Below are 23,068 nucleotides of genomic sequence, written 5' to 3'. Positions count from 1 at the left end.
AGCTTGAGAAGAGTAGCTTGGTGCTTCTGTGCTGTTCTGGGTGAAAATCAATTGAGTTGATGGTGGGGTGATGGTTTGGTTGTCAGAGGGAAGTCCGGTCATCAAAACTTCAACAAAATGACTAAGTGTGTGAACGAGTGAAAGATGCAAATGTGATCTTACAAACACACACCAACATGACTTGACGACGAGACGACTCAAACCAAACCGACACACATGTTCAACATGATTGAATGATGGTACAAGCGACAAGTGCGGCACTCGTAATTGATCGTTGATTGATCGTGACGATGCTTGTGCTACAGTGGATGTGACTCTCTGTGTGTGAGTGTGACATATGCTTTTATAGCTAACACAACAAGTACACACGAAGCGAGGGCTTTGGGCATAACCAGAACATGGTCGCAAGCATGAATTTGACATAAACATGCAAGACTTGGTGAAATGAACAAGAAAGGTGAATGCTAAGACTCACACAAGTTCATGGAGTGAATCCGAGTGTATGTGTTCATCAAGTTAAACTCTCAAGGGAGGCTCCGAAATTTGGTGTAGGCCAAAATTTTGGAGGGTGGTTGTAGCCGCTACAACACTTGGCGACATACTGGTAGAACTCTAGCTTCTCTATTTTGGTTCATTGCTAGTAGAGGGCCTTGGTCTTTCGAGAAGTATTGAATCATTGTGTGGGTTACTTCAGCTTCCCCACATACCCCATGGACATACATGGTTCACCTTTTGCCAATTCAATCAAACACAATCAAAATTTGAGCTTGATTAGAGTGTTTCGAATCTGGGAAGGGTAGTTTAGCTCGTGAGTTGAAGATTTTCAGAGTATAAGTTTTCATCTCTGGTGTTGCTCTACTGTCAGCAGGCCTATATAGTACCTCGATGGAGTCACGCAAGAACACACACATTGATCCACTGCCAGCGAGACTGGTCAGTACCCCAGTGGAGTTGCATGCTTCACCTCTCTGTGCAGGAAGCCTTTCTCTTCTTTCACCTTTGTATTTTTTAAAGAGGATTGTGCATTGACAATTATTTATTTTTGGGGCGGAAGAGGGATCTCAACTTATTGAGAGCAGAAGAGGTTTTTCCTTCAAAGAAGCATGTAATACCTTTGACATAGGTTTTATCGTTTAGATTTTCCCCTCCTCCATTTCTACTAGTTGGATGAGCTTGAAAACATAGAGCAAAAGGTTGAGTAAATGCATGGGGCTTCCCAGTGTGGACATAGGTTCATGGTTGGAACAAAATTTCCCTTGCATATGGTTCATATTTTTCGTCAAGACTTCATCGGCCGAAGGTAACAACCAAGCATAGAGAAGAAGGGCACAAGACCAACCAAGTGTTGAAGTGTCACAAGTCTCTTCAAATTTAAGCCACATACTCTATTCAAAAGCCAGAACGTAGTAGTTGGCAGCACTTATTTCTAGAAACAAAAATAGTAAGGTATTAAGCAAACAAACAAATGAAAACAAAAATAGTAAGCAAAGAAAAGAAAGTGAAAACAACAGCAAGCAATCAAAGAAACCAAGTTAGCAAGAAAACAAACATGCAAACCAGAAATAAAAGACAAGATAAAAATCAAACACTACTCCTACTCCTATGTTAAATAGTCGGGGTTACGTGAAATGAAATATCTAGTGAAACCACCGTAGGCATACCCAACCTGCAATCACAAAGATACGAGTGATTAAAACAGATAAAAAAATGTTTGCAACATAAAATGAACAAACTAGAAAAAACTTTCACACGAGAGAGAGAGCCTCGAAAGTGGGCAAAAGAATATGTCACAACCACCCAATACACACACTTACGTCTTCTGTGACTACTATTTTTCAACAAACCTCGAAGGCCTCTTGCGAGTGTGTGTTTTTCTGCATGAAGTTTCTCAATGAGTGCGAGGAAGAACTGAAGCTTGTTACCTGGAACATGAATCGCCAAATAAGATTGTTCTAGCCATTCAACGATTGGATCATAAAATTTGTGATTGTTGTTTTGAAAGATTCATGATCTTTGCGAAGATGGATTCCTGATTCGAGAGAAATTAGACAAGCTGATCAAGATGCCCAATTCCCAGTTTGACATGAACAAAGAAACCTTTTGAACAATTGTGTGAATGCTCTCAATGAGGGAACCAAGTTCATTTTGTGCTAGGCATGATAGAACACCCACCTACAACTGGTGAAAAAGTGCACAGGCATCATGGTCATCATAGAAATGTAGAAAGGATGCCAACACTGTGAATGTGTGAAACCGGTTGGGGTGTGGCGAAATGAGAGTAACTTGATTCACGCGATAGGTTGTGCGCTCGTCATCACACAGGGGGATTGCTAGTGTGATGAGTGGGCAGATTTGATGTGCAAAATTTTTCAAAATGACCAAGGAGCTGATTACAAGAGGGAACATATGATAAGTGTGATTCTGGATAGAGATAGTCTTTGAGATGATCAACTTCACTGTCCCATGATTGGATGAGGGACAGACACTCCTAACCCAAATTGGATGTAAGAGATGTGCATGAAGACAGACATGTTGTAATGGACTCATGGATTTGATCATTAGCGAAAATATGAAATTTTGAAATATCATACCCCGAATAGTAAATATTCTATACATAAGGATCCACGTTGAGTGCAACCATGCAGATAGATAGATTGTGCATGAGAAATGAGATCTGATTTATTTTGACGGGCTTACCAAAGTTGTGAGGTCCTGACATAACCATCAACGGACGTTGAAGTGCCTCAACTCCCTGGCACATCCTGGAACTTTCCAGAATTGAAAAATTGCATTTGGGGATGTGAACCAGATCATGCATGGCTTGAGGATGGTTGTTGTTACTGATTTAAAAACTTCTCTTAGGATGACAACCATCTCTGTCACAGGCTTCATCAAAATTTTCAGCAAGCTAACTTAACGAGTCGTTTTCGTGCAACACACAAGATGATGACGAGTGGGAAGAGTCCTGTGTGTTGGGACTATTTTCATCATGGACAACCTCATTGCCTTGTGTTGATTGAGGAGATAACTCAGAAGATGAAGAAGTAAGAGAATGTGGAGTGTCTCTGACGCATGTTGATGCGATGCGAATGATAGGACACACAGGTAAGTGAGGTGCAGAGGAAGCTTCAATATGGATGTCTGCTTTGACTGGTGCGCATTCCAGATTTGAGTTAGAGTGTACATGAGATGACAATAGATCATATGATGTGCTTGGGCGTTCATCACAACATATGGAAGTGTGGGAGTGATGACAGCCCAGGTCTCGAGGTTGATCAAAAGAATTGATTGTGCATGATGTTTCACCTAGATTCACAGATTGAGGATCGATCAAGAATGGAAGCTCAATGTTTTGAGTGGAATTGATTGTGTCTTCACCGTCCTTCTCATCCACTTGTATGATGAGACTACCTTGAACATGACTGCAACTTAAGCCAACAACTCGAGAATCAAGATAGTGCGCTCGGCTAGCTTGTGAAGTAGATCGCTCAAGTGAGTCATGGTGCAAGGAGTCATGGCTTGTAGGTGATGGATGATGGCAGAGATGTAGATTAGACTCAAGACTTGGGTTAGGAATGGTGATTTCCTCTTGTATAATGGAGGGATGAGTTTTCTCCATAGGCTTTCCTAACCATTCTGGAATTTCCTCCGTTTGGGTGGGAGACAATTAGTAGATGGATTGGAAACATGTTCTGTAGATTTCTCAGCTTTGCAACCGCTGCAAGTGGGGACCCTCTTCGAGACATGAGGTGTCTCATGATTCACAATAGTTGAGGACAAAGGGAAATCAGGAAATTCACCATTTTGGGAGACATGAATCAAGTGCTTCAGTGCTTGGATCATGAAGTCAAGGTCCACAAACTTCTAAGGAATTTCGTGACATAGGTCAAGGAAGTGGGTAGCAAAGTCCTCAACTGATTTGCCAGGCTTCATTCTTAAACGAGAGATTATTTCATAGACATCTTGGTGGTCACCCTCATCGAAGGCTTGATGGAGCTCCTTGAGGAAAGTGAGAAGGGAATGGACAAAAGCAGGTTGCAGGATATGACACCATTGATTAGCATGACCCTCAAGGGTGAGGAAGAAGAGTATGCAAACAAGCTCATCACTATCGATTTCATGAGACTCACATAAATGAAGAAAATTAGAAATGTGCTCGGTTATGGACATTCTGTCCTCACCGTCAAACTTTAAAAAGGGCAAGTGATTGAGAAGCTCATAAGGGATTGATAACTGATTAAGGGAGAAATGAGAGAAACACCTTGAGAGCACGAATTGTGTATTATTAATGGTAAGAGATTCAACCCAGATGTACGAGCTCAGCTTGTCATCTGACCCTACTTCTAGCGCCAAAATGTTGATGGTGTTGGATCTGCCAACATCAGGGGATCACCCCGATATGAGTTCCCAACTTGACCTCACACCATTTAGTGTGGGAGTCCCATCCAGTACGATGGCCTGGTTGCCATTATCTTAAGGATTTGCGTCAACTCTTGCTTGTCATCACAGGAGAGTGGTTTGCTTTGTCTTCAAGAAGTGAGGGTCGTGTTCCTGGTGAGTGTAAGTGTCACTTGTGTCAATGGTTCTTTCACTGTCAAGGGAGAGGGTGAGAGTGAGTTCCAAGTCAATTGGGAGTAGTCCCAACATTGCTAGGAACACACAACACAACATGACATACACAACTTTCGGCAGAGTAGTCCACACGGATGCGATAGTCACAACACACAAGGGAAGATAACACGTATAACACTCAGCGGATTAGTCCACATGAGTGCAACGGTAGTTTACATCAAGTTTCATGTGAAAGGTCTATTTGGTGTCTGGGAGATTAGTCTACACGGGCGAGACAACGTTAACAACATATACAACACATTTCCATTAAAATATTATGCATTACAACATGTGAAATAGTTCAAATGTAGAACATAGGTTAAAGTAACATGCATCACAAGTGTTAAAGATTAGTCTTACAACAGTTACAATACATGTGAGAAAATGTGTTGGCCTGCTAGTAGGCTTCTTAATTAAGCGAAAGTTCCAAGAAACATTGTTACACCATACATCACTAACCTCGTGTGAGGGGCATTGGAGTCACTACTTACTCCTCAAAGGAAATATTAAAGACTCTCTTGGATATCTAGGAGGAGTTGAGGTAAAAATTCCCTTGCATGTACAAATGAGGGGGTATTTATAGACAAGGGTGAAACTAACCCTTGTGGTTGTTTGACTACCCTCATGACTGTTTGATTTCCATGACTTTTCGATTGTACATGACTCTTTGTACAACAAGTGGGTCTCTTGGACTTCCACGTTGCATTTCATTGATTTGACAACATGGCCAATAGTGGAGTTGTGGAAAACATGACTCATGACATGACTCGACATGATAGTGATGGTACATTCGTGCTATTGCTCGAGTGCATGTCTAGCTGAAGTGTTGCTAGGCGATGGATGTCTTCATGGTGTATCACAACTTCACCTCTGTAGGCAAAGTGCGTGGAGTCTTCGATGGTCATTGGTTCACTTGATGTTTCTTTGGCACGTTGCTACATGCTTGTATGTTGGAAGGCTTGTCAGGCTCATCTTTTGGCAAAAGGTGCAAGTTCATCCGTTCGTGCGTCCGTGAGCACATCTTGCATGTTTTCTCATCTGTTTGTCCACGAACACATCTTTGCATGATCATCCATTATCGAGCACATCTCTTTGCATGCATCGTTCATTCGTCCATTGGTGAACCTGTCCTTCTACATGTGCTCCCTTTGTTCATCCCATTCGTCTTCACGCCACGTTTGTTGGTGTACTTGTACCTGTAGTCACTCTTGATGAGACAACATCAAATCCAAAAACATCCTAGTCTACCATGACACACGATCATTTTGGATGCAGGTGACCGAAAGAGGCAGCAAGGTTGTGAGGCAGGATGATGGCTTCGGGCACTGCTGATGAAAACTGTGCAAGATTCACTCGGTGATGAATATGGGAAATCCAAGTCGACAGTGACTGTACACGAGGTCTGGCTCTGCTGGAAGGAAAAATTGCGCAAATTTTGGGAGGGATAGTCTGGGCTGTAGGAAGGCAAGGCATACATAATCTACGCATTTTCTAGAACGCGAAGGCAATAGGGGCTGGAATGCAAAATTTGCACAATTTTCTAGGGAACAGGCCAAGCTGTATTACGATCAGCAGGTAGAAATTGCGTAGTTTTTTGGAGGAACTGGCAAGGAGCCTGGCAGCCAAAATTGAGTAATTCCTAAAGGGAATTGGCAGCTAGCTACTTAGTCATTGGTAGCAGAAACTGCACAATTCCCAAGTGAAACTGGCAGTAACTACCGGGAGCTTGGAAGCAGAAATTGTGCAATTCTTGGAGGGAACTGTTAGTCTGTTGCTGGGAGCTTATAGCGAGAGAAACCACACTGAGGCTAGGAGGACAACCTACTTATCATCTCTGCACAATTTCTGAGCTGAGTGGACTGCTGGGTAGTAGAAGTCGTGCTCATGAAAACTGTGCAATTTCCGGGATGAGCAACCAATCAACTATTGGGAGGACTGACTGAGAAAACTGCACAATTTTCTAAGGGAGAAAGGGATGGGCATTAGGTGTCTATCTGGCCTGTCTGCAAAATTTCCTCAGTCAGTGGAGCGAGAAAACTCAACAGCCTCTACATAATTTTTGAGGGGATTCAGTCCGTGGGTGGCTGCTGGGTCCAACTCTCTAGGTGGCCAGCATAAAGGTTGAGTGAAATGCTTGCGAGTAGCGTAGCTTGAGAAGAATTTCCTGGTGCTTTTGCACTATTTTGGGTGACAATCGATCGAGTCGATGGTGGGGTGATGGTCCGACTGTAAGAGGGAAGTTGGGTCATCAGAACATCAGCAAAATGGCTAACTTTGTGAACGAGTGAAAGATGAAAATGTGATTGGTGGGCTCCAGTATTGTAGCAATAATGCTACAACTCCTGGGGCTTCCTGTCTCTTAATTTTATCAACCCGGTAGTTCGTACAAACTTGGAAGCGACGGTGCTGTATGCACAAGTACTAGCTCTTGTCGCAGCTATCACTTGGTCAGCTGGCACAAGTCCGCTAGGGCTCAAGCCAACTTCTATAGGCTCTCAGAAGAAGCTTGTTAAATGATGGATGAAAGCTAGCTCAAAGAAGACTAATCTACTTGGCAAAACGGACTGAAAGCAAATCAAAGCATGTAAACCTAGGAAACCCTAATTTAACTAGTCTAACCTCTATAATGCAAAGAATGTGAATGAAACCTCTACCAATGCTGCTGTTACCTCTAATAAGTGGAAATGCATGGATCTAAGCTACTTGCATCATAAAAGTCATGTTTTTGTATTTTTCTTTTAAGTGGATGGAATGATTGTGATTTTGTGCTAACTAGGGTTTGGTTGTGCAGATGGGATGGAGAAGGAAGGAAAGCGTGGGACAGGTTGGGGAGGCTAGGAGAGGTCCCTAGGGATCCTTAGCATCCATCCACAGAGGTTCCTCGCATTCAGAAGCTCAGCAACCGAGTGAGTGGTCTCCTACAGGATGTCTGCAGGGGATCCTACAGGATACGCAGAGATTTCTACAGGAAGGTCTGCAATTCTTCTACAGGATGTTCTGAAATGGGATGTTTGAGGATGGATGGTTGATGGAAGATGCATGGATGGTTATGGAGGTAGGATGGGGGTCTGAAGTGACCCAGGAACTGATGGATGGAGTGGTGAGGTGATGTGGAAAGCTGACTTGGCTTGAAGGTGGTTGAGACAACAATGGGGAAGAAGGTAAGGTTACTTGGCAAAAGAGAAGATGGGAGATGAGGGAACAGACTTGGTGATGGAGGAGCTGATCTGAACGTGGCTCAAATGAATGAGGAGGTGATGAAGATGCTCTGCACAATGCTTATTCAAACAAATCAATGAATTCTTGCAAACAAACCAAGTCCTAGCTAACTCAATCCAACTATCAATGAAATGAATAAACAACAGCTTTGTTTGCAAAGAGAACCATATATATCACGTGAGAAAGAACATGCCAAAAGGTCTAAATGCATAACAAACTCCTACCAATCTATTATAAACATGAAAAGCTACTTGAACCATCAAAAGAAACCTAAGTAACAAAACACGAATTAAGTCTAAAGAGCAGATTTTATTTCAAGAACGCAGCAAACACATAAAGATAAACAAGGGAGGTACTGGGTGCTTGAGATGGGCCCAACCCCAAGAACTACAGCCTCCCAAGAACGATTTAGAGCTGGTGCAAAGCTGGATCCATATTTATTAATCAAGAAATGAAAAGTTACATCAAAACTGTCCACAAGGAGAGCTTGAACATGAGCTGAAAGCAAAGCTACTCTATTGCATAAAAATCGAACTACAAACTAGCTGACTAATGGCTAAAACGAAATGACTAACTAGTTACAAAATGACTACCCACTAGCTACCCAAAATGAGGCCCCAAGCCTTCTTATTTATACAATTTGAGGACCCAACAGTCCTCCTAAAAGTTAGGGACTTGGCTGCCCAAGACTTGGAGTTAACAGCAATCCAACTTGACTTGCTTGGCTGCCCTTGAGCTGATTGATTCGGTGGCCCTTGAACTTCGAGCTGATGGTGGAGAATTCGAGGTAAGGGCCCATAAATGAGGGGGACACCTTCCTACAAATCCTCTAGCTTGTTCTCCCACGAATTTGGCTGCCAAGTGCTCATTAAGACCTTCAAATTTGTCTCCAAGTTGACCAACAAGGCTACACAAAGCACCCATTAGACTTGTTGGCATAATGACTAACCAAATTCACTCTATTAACATAAAAATAATCAAAAGCATGCAATAAACAAATGAGAATGGTGGATTAAGTCAAATTAGGAAGTTGAATGAGCCCAAATAATTGTACATTGTTGGGGCTCATCATCACCCCCCTACTGAAAGTGTTGCTCATCCTCTGAGCAACCAAATCTCTCCCCTTGTCTTTGATGGCCTTGGTGACTTCCTTGGCTAGCATTTCGGCCGATTTCTCCTTTGGCTTCCCGCTTTTCAGACTTTCCTGTAGAAACTGTTCGCTGGCTTCCTGTAGAAACAACCTCTGTCTTCCTGTAGAAACAATCTGCTAACTTCCTGTAGAACCAATTTTCTCTGATTTGCTTGGCTGGGGGTGCCTTCTCCTTGAACTATGCTGCTACCTGGAAGCTGACGAATCCAACTGACGCAAGCCCAATGTATTATAAAATCACACAAGTACAATGAGCTGCCCGAGAATAGATAGTGCATGCCAAATCTGGATGGGAAGGAGTGTTTCCAGGCCTTTAACTGAATCGAATGGCATTCTTAATCTTGGATTTGAACTCTACTAAGAATTGATAACAGAAGCAGAACAGAACATAAGATAGATCAAGTTGTCCTTGCCTCAACAGCCGCTGGTACACAACAAATGGCATGAAATGCTCGAACAATGCTTCCATGTATTGAAGGTGGTGTCCAATTTATTAAGGATAATAGCTGGTATATGATCTCATCAGATCCCAATAATGCAGCTGTTGTGTCACTCTGTTCTTTGGGCAAAAATAGCATGATCCACCTCAACTATTTTCACCTTTCTTCAAGCCCCAAGCTTGATGAAGAGAAACACTGCTTCATACCTTTCAGAATAGAGATAAATGCAAATATACCCTCATTACACCATGCAAGCGCAAATCAAAATGAATGCTGCTCAGATAAAAAATAAATGCACCAGCAAGATTACAAGATTCTCAGCCATGCAATTGAACTCAGAAATTTTCAGATTAGGGATCAAATAGTCATATTGAGTAGTCTCAGACCTATGTGAAGATGTCAATCATCACAGAGAGTAGCCTTATGCTAAGATGTCAATCAGAATGACAAAAGGATATATGAATAAAACCCACTGCTAGATGCCTTTGCCTCAGGAAAGCATGAGAATATGCCAGAAGGCCTTGACAGAAAGGAGCCAAACAGCTTCTGATACAAGCTACCTTATAAAGTGATGTAGATTATGCCTCAGAACCATACAACAGGTTAGCTCGAATATGGCCTCATACTGCTCCTGATATATCTTATTGCACAGAGCTTTAGATTAGATCTTTAAAGACAACTAATTTACCTCCAAGAAATGATCTCTGCCTCAAAAGAAACCAGATATATGCTCAAGAGGAAAGGCGAGACCAGATCTTTGATAAATCAATGGAGAACTTCTTCAGACATATGCAAAGTAGGCTTAGATTTACTTCTGGTTAAACGTCACAGAGATATGTTTGATTCAGCTAGATATGAAGTTGAACCACTGAGAGGAGCCTCAAGAATGCTGAAATTTCAGGCTTCTCTGCTCTGCTGCACTTTCCTGTAGAACGCCTTCCTGTAGACTGCGTTCCTGTAGAACTGCGTCCCTGTAGAAATGCCCGGCGGGAATTTTTTAAAGAACTGGAGAGATCTCGGGAATGAAAGGTAGAAATCGGTAGAGCACCATTGTTTAACTGATCTGGATGGTGGACATGTGCTTTAGTTGACCGCTGTTGAACAAAGAGTGGTGAGAGTTGCAGCCAAGCGTCCCTTGAATTACTGTGTGACTTGTGGTGAGGTGGCAAAACACATGCATGCTGGCTTTTTCGAACTGAAGTGATTTTATGAACTGCATGTCTTCTATTTGTTAATCAACTGCACTAGAGTTAAACTTCCGATCACTGTTTTTTCTTTTACAATTTTTTTATTTTTGCGAGAGTCCATTGTCCACGTGCACTGCGTGGCTGCCGGCGGAGTTCTGAAGCAGACAATCAATTGATCCTTGCTACATTCATGGCTTAATCCCTCATCCCATTCGTTTATGCAGCTCCCAATTAAATCTATGCAATAGAAGAATGAGATTAGTCACATACCTCGAAGTTGGATGGTTGCCGTGAGCTGCTGTGGCTGCCTGCTCTGATTTTACTGCTGCATGCTTAGTTCTCCTAATTGCATATGGCTGGGCTGCTAATCTTTGATTGTGTTTTTCATGTGCAGGTGTCCTCTGGCCGGATCCAAGCTCCAGACAATTGTTTCCACGTTCAAATCTGCACGTTCAAGCTGCTGTTGCTGCATCTTCCCCGAACCAGAACTTGTTTTCGACATTTCTCCCAAACGGTAGATCGGTTTGATCTGAAACTTGGTGAGCATGTTACTACCATCATTATGCATCTCCCATATCAAATTCGTGATCAATGGATGCACGGATTTCGAGAAAAATGGAAAATGGCTGAAGAATTCAGAGGTCGATTTCTCGGAAACCGTGCATCGGAATTAGCTGAAACTACTTGGGTAGGTTACCACCACTCACATGCATATCCCCATGAAACAGGTTTTGAAACGAATGCACGGTTATGGAGAAAATGCAAAAATGGCTGATGGTGATGGAGGCTGATTTCTTGGAAACCGTGCACCGGAATTGCATGAAACTGCTCAGGCATGTTGTCATCAACCTTGTACAATTCCCCATAAAACGGTTTGTCAAATGGATGCATGGTTTTCAAGTTATGGCAAAAACAAATTTGGCTCTAGGTATTTTTGCTTCAAGGCTTTTTGCATGTGCTTGCATGGGATGAAAAAATGAATTTTGCTTGTGATGCAGGTATGGAGATGATGGAGGAGGAGTTGGAAGATGGCATGAGGGCTTCTGAACCCTTGAGGAAGCTACCATGCTCACCAAACCACTTTTTGAAATGCATGCCTAGTTTCCCACAATTTCTACAGGAAGATCCTGTAGAAGCACAATGAGAAGCACAAGGAGGTGAAAAAATGATGGATGAAGGCAAGGGATGGACACATAAGTGCTTGCAGGCCTAACCAATAGGCTCCCACCATCAGATTCACTTTTGAAATTGGATTTGGCTCGTCCAAAGGTTCTACAGGATGTTTCCTGTAGAAATTCAGAGCTTTCCTGTAGAAGACACAGTTTTGAGGAAAGAAGCATAATGACATGAAAAAATGATGGAAAAGGGGTGAGGAATGGAACCATGGATGTGGGTAGGCCTCGTGGACATATTCCAAGCCTTCAGGTCCTCTTTGGAGATCAATTTGGCTTTTTTGTAAGCTTCCTGTAGAAGATACGAAACTTCCTGTAGAAGGCACAAAAACTCCTTTGACCTTGATTTGAGTGCTCCTCCTGCCATGAAACATCCTTCTTGCAACCTGAAATGTCATTGCTGCAACATAAAATTATTCAATGATGATTAGCTTTATTTTTCTTTTTCTTTTTCTCTTTTTTTTTTTGAAAAACAACTAGGGCGCCTCATGGAGGTTTTCACCCTAATTGCCTGCCTTGGGCGCCTCCAAGGGAGGTTTTCACCCAAAGATCTTTTTCTCTTTTATTTTCTTTTCTTTCCAACCCATTGACCGCCTCATGGAGGTTTTCAATCAATGAGCCAATCTAAGGCGCCTCCGAGGGGGTTTTCACCTTAGATTTTTATTTTTCTCTTATTTTCATTTTTTCATTTCTTTTTTCTTTTTTTTTCATTTTTTCTACCCTACCCTACTTGAAAAACAAAATCATTTTCAAGTATAAGAATACTTCCAATGGAGCCATGTGCACATCGAGATTAGAGACAAAATGATGTGAAGGCTCGAAATGCATGCTTGGACAAGTATCCAGATCTCAGAGACCAAATGATCTGACTTTGGAAGTACAAAACATAGCTGAGGAGGAGAGTACTGCTGCAACTTAGTGACTGTTTGGAACCATGTCTCAATATAGCTTTGATATCCTTGGTCCTTTTGCTGATCTGGATCACTCTTCATGTCACCTTCTATCATGACTTTCTCATCTTCCTCCTTTTGCTGATCTTTCTCTTGAGTACATGGAGGATTTGATGGTAACCATGAGGGATCTCTCTCGATCTCTGATTTAGATCTCTTTTCTTCATCAAGTGCAGCCCATGGTTCTTTGATCTCCTCTTTTGAATCTTCTTTTGCTGGATGTGATCCTTCAATGCTTTCAAGATGATCTCTTTTTTGCAATGCTTTTCCTGAGCTTTGGTGAACATCATTGAGCTCACGAGGAATCATTTGCACATGTTGTGCCTCAGATTTGCAATGGGGTTGAGCTGCTCCATTGTATGGTTTTGGAAATGGTATGGGTAGTTGAGTGGAGGTGTGAAATTGAGATGGAGATGGATGGCATTGCGGTTGGGTAGGCATTTGGGGTTGCCTTGGTGGAGGATGAGGCGATGGTTGCGGATGAGCAGGTAGTGGAGGAAAATGAGCAGGATGAGAGTTGTACTGGGGCCTCCACTCCTGATAAGGTGCATTCCACTGAGGCTGTGGCTGAGCATAAGAGTGAAATGAATGAGCAACTGGTTGGGCATAATATGGATCTGTGAAGGAACAAGGAGAATATGACCAAGGAGGAGGTGTAGACCAGGAAGGATGAGCAGGGGGATCCCAAGAAGGCATGAAAGTGGCTTAATAAGGGTCATAACAGGTCTCGGGTATCCCTTGCAGTTCCTGCTGGTAAGATCTAGGTCCATGTGGCCTCCTTTGGTTCATATAATAGAGTGATTCAGTGGCTCCCTTGGCTCTTTGATATGCAGCTTTGATTCTGGGCAAGGAAGGGCACTGATCTGTAGGATGGTATTCTTCACATACAAAACACACTTCTAGGGAGTGCATTGGACATTCGTTCCTAGGATGCTTTTTAAGGCACCTAGGACAAAAAATGACCAAATCCCTCTTGGCTTCTTCTTGCTTCTTTTGGATCCGCAAGGTATCCAGTTGCATGGCAAGAAACTGCCTCATATCACTCTTGAAATCTTCGATTTGATTTGCAAATTCATCTTGGGACAAGATGTTGCTCCCAACATTTCTGCTTGTAGCCATTTGCTTCAGAGGAATGCTTCTTCTTCTTCTCCCCTAGAGGTTCTTCAGATATGTCTTGATGTCCACCCAGGGGTTCTTTCATCACAGCCATCGAAGAAGAACGTTGGCTGTGTGAAGCAGTGGGGGGGTTGTGCAATCATTTTTCTAACTTATCTCTACTCCTACAAAGCATGAAATGAAATGCTAATCTACGCTTGCAGAATTGAAATACTAATCTACACTTGCAGGAAGGGAAAGGCTAGTCTACGCTTGCAAAATTGAAATTGCGGAATTGAAAGGCTAATCTAGGAAAGCAGGAAATGCTAGTCTATGAAAGCAGGAAATACTAATCTATGAAAGCAGGAAATGCTAATCATGAAAGCAAGAAATGCTAATCTACTTTTGCATAAATGAAATTGCATAAGGGAAATGAAATAAACTACTTAGCAGAAGGTTGTAGTAGAAAATAGAAGAATAGCAACAATCACCAATACTCTGCCGCTTCCCCGGCAACGACGCCAAAAAGATGGTGGGCTCCAGTATTGTAGCAATAATGCTACAACTCCTGGGGCTTCCTGTCTCTTAATTTTATCAACAAGGTAGTTCGTACAAACTTGGAAGCGACGGTGCTGTATGCACAAGTACTAGCTCTTGTCGTAGCTGTCACTTGGTCAGCTGGCACAAGTCCGCTAGGGCTCAAGCCAACTTCTATAGGCTCTCAGAAGAAGCTTGTTAAATGATGGATGAAAGCTAGCTCAAAGAAGACTAATCTACTTGGCAAAACGGACTGAAAGCAAATCAAAGCATGTAAACCTAGGAAACCCTAATTTAACTAGTCTAACCTCTATAATGCAAAGAATGTGAATGAAACCTCTACCAATGCTGCTGTTACCTCTAATAAGTGGAAATGCATGGATATAAGCTACTTGCATCATAAAAGTCATGTTTTTGTATTTTTCTTTTAAGTGGATGGAATGATTGTGATTTTGTGCTAACTAGGGTTTGGTTGTGCAGATGGGATGGAGAAGGAAGGAAAGCGTGGGACAGGTTGGGGAGGCTAGGAGAGGTCCCTAGGGATCCTTAGCATCCATCCACAGAGGTTCCTCACATTCAGAAGCTCAGCAACCGAGTGAGTGGCCTCCTACAGGATGTCTGCAGGGGATCCTACAGGATACGCAGAGATTTCTACAGGAAGGTCTGCAATTCTTCTACAGGATGTTCTGAAATGGGATGTTTGAGGATGGATGGTTGATGGAAGATGCATGGATGGTTATGGAGGTAGGATGGGGGTCTGAAGTGACCCAGGAACTGATGGATGGAGTGGTGAGGTGATGTGGAAAGCTGACTTGGCTTGAAGGTGGTTGAGACAACAATGGGGAAGAAGGTAAGGTTACTTGGCAAAAGAGAAGATGGGAGATGAGGGAACAAACTTGGTGATGGAGGAGCTGATCTGAACGAGGCTCAAATGAACGAGGAGGTGATGAAGATGCCCTGCACAATGCTTATTCAAACAAATCAATGAATTCTTGCAAACAAACCAAGTCCTAGCTAACTCAATCCAACTATCAATGAAATGAATAAACAACAGCTTTGTTTGCAAAGAGAACCATATATATCACATGAGAAAGAACATGCCAAAAGGTCTAAATGCATAACAAACTCCTACCAATCTATTATAAACATGAAAAGCTACTTGAACCATCAAAAGAAACCTAAGTAACAAAGCACGAATTAAGTCTAAAGAGCAGATTTTATTTCAAGAACGCAGCAAACACATAAAGATAAACAAGGGAGGTACTGGGCGCTTGAGATGGGCCCAACCCCAAGAACTACAGCCTCCCAAGAACGATTTAGAGCTGGTGCAAAGCTGGATCCATCTTTATTAATCAAGAAATGAAAAGTTACATCAAAACTGTCCACAAGGAGAGCTTGAACATGAGCTGAAAGCAAAGCTACTCTATTGCATAAAAATCGAACTACAAACTAGCTGACTAATGGCTAAAACGAAATGACTAACTAGTTACAAAATGACTACCCACTAGCTAACCAAAATGAGGCCCCAAGCCTTCTTATTTATACAATTTGAGGACCCAACAGTCCTCCTAAAAGTTAGGGACTTGGCTGCCCAAGACTTGGAGTTAACAGCAGTCCAACTTGACTTGCTTGGCTGCCCTTGAGCTGATTGATTCGGTGGCCCTTGAACTCCGAGCTGATGGTGGAGAATTCGAGGTAAGGGCCCATAAATGAGGGGGACACCTTCCTACAAATCCTCTAGCTTGTTCTCCCACGAATTTGGCTGCCAAGTGCTCATTAAGACCTTCAAATTTGTCTCCAAGTTGACCAACAAGGCTACACAAAGCACCCATTAGACTTGTTGGCATAATGACTAACCAAATTCACTCTATTAACATAAAAATAATCAAAAACATGCAATAAACAAATGAGAATGGTGGATTAAGTCAAATTAGGAAGTTGAATTAGCCCAAATAATTGTACATTGTTGGGGCTCATCAGTGATCTTACAAACACACATGAACATGACTTGACGACAAGAATACTCAAACTAAACCAATACACATGTTCAACATGACTAATCGACGATGCAAGTGACAAGTGCGACACTCGTGATTGATTGTTGATTGACCGTGATGACACTTGTGCAACAGTGGATGTGACTCCGTGTGTGAGTGTGACAGATTCTTTTATAGCTAACACAACAAGTACACACAAAGCGAGGGCTTTGGGCATAACCAGAACATGGTCGCAAGCATGAATTTGACATCAACATGCAAAACTTGGTGAAATGAACAAGAAAGGTGAATGCTAAGACTCACATGAGTTCATGGAGTGAACCTTGTGGTGCAAGTAAATTCTCAGTGTGGACATAAACAATTCCTCTAGCCCGAGAGAGCGGATCTAGCCACAAACAAACAATCTATGGAAAATCTCCTTAAGCTAGAACCAATTATGAGGACCTACCTCTTAGAACACTATTCCACTTGTTGATGATCCTGCTTCCTCACTCCAGCTATCTTTTATTTCCTTCCCTCGAATACCTGAAACAAGCAACCAACAATAACAACAAACGTGATAACATACAATATTTTATTCAACCTACATAATAGGTCAAGGAACATTAAGTCAAAAAGATGTAAAATGACACTTCATGTAGGAAATCAATTGATAGTTGCATTAATATAAATTAGAAAGAGATTACAACTGGTGCCTTGATGTTGCTGGTCTCCTCTAACGTATCTGGGTTCCCACACTTCTGCTCGCACTTCATGGATAGCCCCAACAATGGAAGTTTTAAGGCCTCTTTCCCTTTAGTCTCAAACCAAACCAAAATCACACTATTCTCCCTCAAACACACACTAGAAAGCTATAAGCTATAAATGACTTGTTGGTTATTCAAACTTGCTCCAAAACTCCAACTAAATTTTGCTTGGGAAAAATATAGGTTTATATAGCTTGCATGGATGGGAGATGGTTCCTCTCATCATGGGTGAAGGTCTTATCTCTTGAGGTTGTTCCATGATCCATCCTAATAAGGGAAAGGAGCCCAAACTAATTTCCTTGGCTCTATCTGGCCCAACCATCTGCCAGACATCTGTTATGAAGTTTTTAGACATGGAATCTGCGACTCCTTATTTAAAAAACCTTCGAAAAGAGGATCGGCATGACTGTAAAAGGGCTCAATCAATCCGATCAGCGCGAGGCTAGTTTTAACCTCTGTAAATCAGTGCAAGAAGAAAATTGGTCAATACCACCGGTCTTGTAAACTGGTGATCCAAAATGGATTTTGAATAGAACCTCTAAGTCTAAGTCTTAAAATATGTTAAAAAACGCAAACAGAGTATGGTGGAGAAACAATGACGAAATGGCGGAAAAACCAAATGCAGCGAGGAGCAAAGAAGCGCAGCCTTAGTGCCCCAGAGCCATTGGATCTACGGGAGCAACAGATGAGATTAAATCGCATCAGATAAAGCCAGCGGCATATCGACCTCTGCCTCAATCGAATTGCGATTAGCGATGATTTATGGATCGTGGATCGAGCGTGTAGATCAACGGTGGAGCTTGCAGGTTCTATATCACATTGAAATAATGCAAAAGGGGAGGACTTACCGTAGGCCGAAGAGTCGGCAATACGCGAGATGCGATGGGCTAATAGCAGGGATCGGTGATCGGTGAATCAAATACAAAGGGCCACTGTGACATGCGATAAAGCCGGACCTGAAAGGGTTTATAGATGCAGATTTATATAATTTGAGTTCCGATAATAAGCTTTTTGTTGGGGTTTTCTATGTTTTTCAGTGTATTTATGTTATTCCCGCATATGAACCAAATATGTATTTTTTCGGTGATTTGTGCCAGAGGAAGGCCAGACAGTTGGTTTCACCCGTGCCCAAAGATCCTTCCGGTTGTAAACAACTTCCTTGTGCCTTAAGCGCTTTTTCTTACAAAACGTGTTCAACGCTCGAAAAAGGAGGTGAATGGACAGAGGCCGAGATCCAGGGAGCCCGAAAAGGGAGGTGAACAGATAGTGTCAAGAGTTTTAAGAACCATCCAATGGCAGAACAGGGGTACACACAAAAACACACACATGCAAACAGACGAACAAAGGCATGAAGAGGGAGAGGCTGGTACTCTTTTAGACTCGAGGATTTCTAGTGAATCCCTGTGTTAATGTCACTGTTGTGTTGAGACTCTATTTGAGCTCACACTTGTAATAATCTGTTCTTGAAGACATAACATAGAGGTTGACACTAATAGCTTGGACTAGGAGACATAGCTAGGAAGTCTGGTGAAATCCTTCATTATTTTGACTGTGTTGATGTGTGTCTATTATGTTTTCTAACTGTTAATTGTCTATATTTTTTGCAATCTTTTCGATCCGTTGCACTAAGTAATATAGGCATTTTCCTGCACTTGAGTCTGTAAGACCTTTTTCTTGATTTAAGATCTCATTCGCAAATCAAGCGGTATTAGAGCTTTTGGTTTTGGTTTTGTTAAGGTTATACAAGCTTGTGTTGGATTTTGAATGCTAACTAGATTAAAGCTCATACTAGGAGAAGGAGAACTTTTTGAGGCCAATCCAGAGATTGGAAGAGTCTTTTCTCAGAGGAGAATGGTAGAAGAAGCTCCATTGGGATTCGAATCTCAGTTTATAGATAGTTTAATGACAATCTGGGCCATGGTAGAAGAAATGTATCTGGAGTTCAAGAAGGGTCGAGGTGAAAGCACTTCAACACCCAAACTAGGCGAAGAAGACAAAGGAAAAGGAGGAATGCCTCCTCCACCATCTCCTCCATCATCACCTTCATCATCCTCATTATCTTCTTTGCATAACACTAGATCTTCTAAGAAAAAGAAGAAAACTTCTTTAATTAAATTAGATGTCAAGTTTGATTTTCCAATTTATGATGGAGAACTTAATGCAGAGAAGCTAGATAATTGGATAAGACAAATTGATGTATATTGCAGGGTACAAAACATTGATTCAGAAAAGAAGAAGATTCAGTTGGCTAGGCTTCAACTTGGGGGAACTGCACTAGTATGGTGGGAAGGCAAGACACAATCTGATCTTCAAAAATATGGTAAAATCATTTCTACATGGAATGGATTTGTTTCTGCTATCGAAATGCAATTTTATCCTTTGGATTACATGCAGCAGGCAATGATGAGTTGGCAAACTCTTCGTCAATTAAAGGATCAAAGTGTACAGAGTTATACTCAGGAATTCAGAAAAGGAGCTTTAACTCTAGGTATATCATTGGACTCACCTGAGACTTTATTGAAGTATATAGGTGGTTTTCATAGTTATTTAAAGCATACTATACTCATGTTTAATCCCACTAGCTTAGATGATGTATCAGTTCAAGCAACACATCTAGAGGCTAGAGGTAAGAATGTAAACCCAGAGGTTGGGAAGTCATCTAAATATTCTGTAAGCAAGAATAAGGAAAAGAAGAAACTGAAATGGAAGGAGAGGAAAGCAAACACTGTAAAGAAGGATAAACCTTCATGCCCTCATTGTAAGAAAGAAGGACATAATGAGGCACACTGCTGGTCTTTGTATCCAGAACTGAAACCTAAGAAGTTCGGTGGAAAGGAGAAAAAGAATGCTGCTACTATTCAGAATGACTTGGGGTCAGATTCAGGTGACAAAACAACAATTACAGCCACAGGTATTAAAGGTAAAGATTTTGAAGCATCCACAAGTAATTCTTCACAATCTATTGATAATGAAAATAATGAGAGGGAAAGAAATGAGATTTTTCGTATTAGAGTAATTTCCAAGAACAATAAGATTGATACTTTATTTGATAGTGGATCACAAGTAAATTTGATTTATGAAACAATTGTAAAGAAGTTGGGATTAGAAACAAAACCTCATGAGAAGCCATATCCATTAGGTTGGGTGTTTGATAAAACAAAGCTACAAGTAATGAGACAATGTAAACTTAGGTTTGATATTGGATCAACATTTGTAGATGAGTTTGAGTTAGATATAGTTCCATTGGATATATGTGGTATTGTTTTGGGAAGTCCATACTTGTATGATAGAAAAGCTATTTTCTATAGAGCTGAGAATAAGTATCAACTCACTAAAGATGGAATATAATATATTTTAAGAGCTCATAAACTCAAAGGTAACTATTGCCTCATAAACTCAGGACAAATGAAAAGAATTTTGAATTCAAGTAAGCAATTTTTACTAATGGTTGTAAAGGCCAAGGATCCTAATAAATCCAATGCATTTGAAGGCCGTGATTCTAAACAAAAAGCTGATTTAGTTAAAGTTGTTTCAGAGTATGATATTCTATTTCAAGAACCTAAAGGTCTGCCACCCAAGCGGGAAATAGTACATGATATTTATTTACAGCAAGATGCTCCATTACCTAACATTGGAATGTACAGGTTATCAGCTTTAGAGAATGCAGAGATAAAGAAGCAGGTACAAGAGTTGCTCGATAAGGGGTTTATATGACCAAGCACATCACCATGTGGATCACCAATCATGATGGTGAGAAAGAAAGATGGTTCGTGGAGAATGTGCATTGATTATAGAGCACTAAATAAAATAATGATCAAGAATCATTATCCTCTTCCTCGTATAGATGATTTGTTAGATCAATTAAAAGAAGCAGTTTAATTTTCTAAGTTAGATTTACGAAGTGGTTATCATTAGGTCAGAGTTGCAGAACAGTATGAATGGAAGACTACTTTCAAGACAAAGCAAGAACTTTATGAATGGTTGGTTATGCCTTTTGGGTTAACTAATGCTCCTACCACATTTATGCGAGTTATGAATGATGTACTCATACCATTTATTGATGACTTTGTAATTGCTTATTTAGATGACATTCTTGTTTTTAGTAAGACATGGGAAGACCATGTAAAGCATGTAAAGCAGACTTTAAATGTTTTAAATAGCGAAAATCTCTATGTAAAACTGTTAAAATGTGAATTTGGCAGAACATCTTTAAATTATTTGGGTTATATTGTAGGGGGTGGCGAATTGAAGATAGATCCCTCTAAGGTTGAAGTCATTGTGAATTGGCCTAAACCCAAATCTGCTACAGAGGTTAGGAGTTTCCTAGGGGCAACACAATGCTGGAGAAATTTTATTGCTAACTTTTCATTGATTGCAGCTCCATTACATGCTTTAACAAGTTTGAAATAGGTGTTTTAGTGGGGAGGCAAACAATAGAAAGCCTTCAACACCTTAAAAGAGAAAATTAGTACATCACCAGTACTAGCACTGCCAGATCTTCAACATCCATTTGAGATTGAGACAGATGCTAGTGACTATGCCATGGGAGCAGTGTTTATGCAACACAGAAAACCTATATGCTATCATTTTGAGACATTTACTTCTGTAGTAGTCAATTATCCTACATGTGATAAAGAATTGTATGCATTAGTACAAAGTGTGAAAAAGTGGAAAAATTACATGATGGGTAAAGAAACAATCATACGTACAGATCATTAGCCACTTCAATATTTGCACTCACAAACTAAATGCAGAAATCAAGACATTATAGGTGGATGGGTTTTTTACAACAATTTCATCTTATCATCAGATATAAGAAGGGCATACACAATAAGGTTGCAGACATGTTATCATGACCAATCATAAATGCATCTACTATACTTAAGCATGACTCGGTAATTCATGAAAGTTACATTGAACAATATGCTCAAGATGTAGATTTTAAAGATGTATATGCAACTTTAAGTCATGGCAAGTGTTCCACAGTAATTTGTCACCATCCCTGTTACTCCTCTTATCGTACTTTGGAGGACTCATCCCGGGAGTTATAAGAAGTGACAAAGTCTAAAAACACTTGCATTATGTTCCCCTGAGTATGTACTTCATGTTCCTTGAAGACACCTTCTACAGAGTATCCCTGAAAAGTGCTCTTTTTCCATTGGCGCAGGTCCACAGTATCTTACCCGTGCCAATCATGGAGATCCTCAAAAGAGGGCGCGACCATTGGCGCCCTGTCTTAGAGCAACAGTCGCGCCAACCAAGTTTGGTCATGCTTTTTGCCTTAACGCACGCCCGACTGTTGTTTCCTTCATTACATGGAGCTTTTTGAGGATAAAAAATTAGTCTTATGTCGAGTTCTATCCTCTCTCCATCTTTAATGGCTTTTGGGGATAATGTTAATCCACAATAGGTGTCCCGGTTCATCGTCTCCTCCTCCCTTCTTCATCTATATAAGCTTGTCCTTATGCATTTGACAAGCTAGTCATGGAGTGTTAGTTCCAAGTTTATGAGTTCCGAAGTGCTGTAGTTTTGAGTTCTTGAGTTGTTGGAGTAATGCTAGAGAGGTTATGCTGCCGGAAGTCCAAGAGAGAGGTAGTCTACTGCAAGGCATATAATTGCTCGCCCAGCCAGAGGAAAGGTTCAGCGTCAGAACCTTGGTTGTAACTTTTCTTGTCCATTATTAATTAATGAACGACTGTTATTATAGTTCCAATCTCATTGTCTATTATGGTGATGTTGATTTATTTCCTTTCTGACTGAAATATAGTTGTGCCTTGGTGGATTTTATGCTTGTATCTATTTCTTCCTTCGCATGTGCAGGTGTCCGTTTGCAAGGATCGCAAGGATTGTGACCTGCCGGAGCGAGGGAGCGGGAACACCAACTCTGCTTCGACTATAGCGTTGGATTCCAGGTTGGTCTTCTTAATTCACCTTTAATGTACAACTAGGAACTTGCGTGGCAGC

This window comes from Pinus tabuliformis, chromosome 4_1 (genome assembly GCF_031772625.1).
Source record: "Pinus tabuliformis cultivar Carrire ecotype Pingquan chromosome 4_1, CPIR1, whole genome shotgun sequence".
NCBI classification, from domain to species: Eukaryota; Viridiplantae; Streptophyta; class Pinopsida; order Pinales; family Pinaceae; genus Pinus; species Pinus tabuliformis.
Note: the sequence above shows the minus strand (reverse complement) of the source record.